The sequence below is a fragment of the Primulina tabacum genome, chromosome 1, assembly GCF_025594145.1.
Source record: "Primulina tabacum isolate GXHZ01 chromosome 1, ASM2559414v2, whole genome shotgun sequence".
Taxonomy (NCBI): Eukaryota; Viridiplantae; Streptophyta; class Magnoliopsida; order Lamiales; family Gesneriaceae; genus Primulina; species Primulina tabacum.
This window is the reverse complement of record NC_134550.1, coordinates 40,920,259-40,923,513: the sequence shown is the minus strand read 5'-3', so window position 1 is coordinate 40,923,513 and position 3,255 is coordinate 40,920,259.

Genomic DNA, 3,255 nt, shown 5'->3' with positions numbered 1-3,255 from the left:
GTTTAGCAGATCAGTACCGATGAGTGATGTTTTGAATCTGATTGAAGCTTGCTGTTGTTTTGAATCTGTGTTTGAATCAGGTAAGTAATACTGTATTGTATATGAATAACCAATCTGTTGTTCCAGATGTTCCGAATTTAAAATGATAAATATTGCCAGACAGTGTGCAAAAATCTATGCGGTATGCATTTTGATAGCTGAAAAGGTGTTGATAGAATGCTTGAATCTGCATATATTAGGTGTACAGAATGAGGTATAGATAAGATCAGACGATCAAGAGTTATGTCAGAAGAGTGATTAGACTGCATTGAATGCCAAAATTGACTATATCATACCATGATTTTCGGTTGATTTTGTATTTTTGGCAGAATATATTATAAACTCCTTCACCTACTGTCTATAGATTGACGGATAGTCGGAGCAAACTGTCCGGATACTGGAGAATATCCAAGAACTGTAGTACTGGATTTTAGCACTAGTTGACATGATTTATTGTCATTTATGAATTATCGTACAACCACAGCTATCAGACGAGTATTGAAATGACTTCTTTCGAAGCGTTGTACGGAATGAAATGTTGATCCCCTCTTTATTGGGATGATATCTCTGAGGTTCCTGAGATCGGACCTGGCATGATCAGAGATATGACTGAAAAAGTGAAGCTGATTCAGAAAAGAATGAAGGCAGCCCAAGACAGACAAGACAATTATGCCAATGTCTGACGACGACCATTGGTATTTGAGGCTAGTGACCGAGTATTTTTGAAAATTTCACCTTTCAGAGAAATTGTCCGATTTGGCAAGAAAGGGAAACTATCTGTATGATATATTGGGCCGTACGAGATTTTGAGAAGATAGGAGATCGTGCCTATCGACTAGTTTTAATCGCCTTCATTATATGGGATACAGGACGTTTTCATGTTGTTCTTGCGAAAATACCTGTCTGATGCTTCACATGCCATCCAACCAAATGAGACCGAGTTGGATAAGACCTTGAGTTATTTCGAAAAGCCGATTTCGATTCTTGATCGGAAAGAAAAGTAGCTCAGAACGATGATTATTCCACTTGTGAAAGTTCGGTGGAGTTAACATGGTATTTAAAAAGCTACTTGGGAGACTGAGTCTGATATGAGACAGAGGTTCCCAGTTTTATGAGACAGAGGTTCCCAGTTTTAACAGAGGACCACGCGCATATGCGCGGAGATGAGTCGCGCATATGCGCGAGCTGCCGAGAAGCCGAGCACCGAGACCAGTAGGTCTCGCGCATATGCGCCGATGATGTCGCGCATATGCGCGAGACGTGTAATAGGCGGAATGAGCCACTCGTCCTCTTGCATGTACGAGTATGTATATATATATATATACATGATTCCTTCAGTAAAAAAACAAGAAAACGAAGGAAAGAATCGTGAAGAAAGATTCAGAGGAAGAAAGAAATCCTTACGCCTTTTGGGAGAAATCCGTCTATCTGATTTTGAATCCGACTTCAGTATTGGGTTCCTATCGACGTAGGCTACAACTGGACGTAAGTTTTACTACGTTTTGATATGATTTGAAATTATGATATTGTCAGAATCTGATACGATTCTTATATGATGTTCTGGTCATGTTAGACATCGTATAATCGAAACCGGACTGAAGAATAAATACCATATGGAATTGTTATGATTTTTGGAGTTGTTTTAGAATCGATTTGATATCAGAATTGAATTGTTATCAAATATGAGATGTTAGAATTGATATCTGACTGATATGATAGTGCTGGATATATTGAAATTATGACATCATATTGTGGAAACAGAATTTGATTGAATTCTGATTATATCCAGTGTTGTTTGAGTGGTGTATTGATACCGTACCCTCGATATTGTTATTTTCAGACTGAGTATTGACAGGCTTGGGAGTTCGAGACTTCGACAGAGTCAGAGTATCAGAAAGAAAGGTATAAATTAATGTTGAGTTGGGATTGCACAACTCGAGTGAGGTTTGACTCGAATCTCCCTAAATCACATACTTAGTTTATTACATTGATATTTGTAATTGATGATATTGATGTTTATAGTCTATTGATTTATAGCCACTGCATGTATTGACTACTGATTCGTTTAGTCATTGGCTGATTCGCCTTGTCACGGGCTGATTCGTCTGGTTATTGGCTGATTCGTCTAGTTATCGACTGATTCGTCTAAACTTTGGTTGATTCGCTTAATTACTGACTGATTCGTCTAATTATGGGCTGATTCGCTTAATTCTTGACTGATTCGTCAATTCTGTGGCTGTTTCGCCTAGACACTGGATATATGAATTATATCGATGCCGTTTAGGGTTGATTCATTCCTATCGACTGAGATTCGATATAATTATCAACATCCATACATTGGAATCCCTAGGTTAGAGTTGAGTCGAGTCTGAGACGACGCGTTGTTTGAGTCGAGTCTGTGATGACTAGTTGATTTACAGTTTTATATCAATCATGTTTGTTGATTGGCTGCATGTGAATGATATTTGTTATATGCTTTTGTATATGTTTTTATATGATTGCATGTTTACATTTTTTATACTGGATTTATTCTCATCGGAGTTATCCGGCTGTTGTCTTGTTTTGTATGTGTGCATGACTACAGGTGGGACAGGTTCAGGGTTGAGAAGATGAAGAGAGAGCGTGATTAGAATGGAGGCTCCGGACTTGGATTAGAGATAGGGTTGGACACTTGATATTAGCTGTTAAACCTTAGTTGAATAAATGTATGTAGTACAGGACTTGTACTTTTATACTGAGCTGTATATATGTTTTATTTCACTACGTTCCGCATTTTAAAAAAAAATTTAGACCCTGTTTTATAATTGATTAATTAGTCCCAATTATGATTAAGAACATGATTAGCGTCCGGGTCCCCACAGATGAGGTCTTGTGTGATGTGGTGCCCATGCATGCTTGTCATTTCTTGTTGGGTAGGCCGTGGCAATATGATAGACGGGTGACACATGATGGGTACAAGAATAGGTATTCATTTATGTTGAAGAAGGATTCCATTGTTTTACTTCCTTTGTCCCCAAAGCAAGTGTTGGAGGACCAATTGAAAAAAAAGAAGAGATATGAGGTCAAAAAAAAGAGTGAATTAAAAAGTGAGATGGCCTTTGAAAATAAAAATGAAATGGCTGAAAAAAAGAGTGACAAAAAAGGTGAGATAGCCATACAAAAGAAAAAAGAGAGGAAAGAAAATGAGGGAAAAGAAAATGAGAGGAAAGAGGCCAA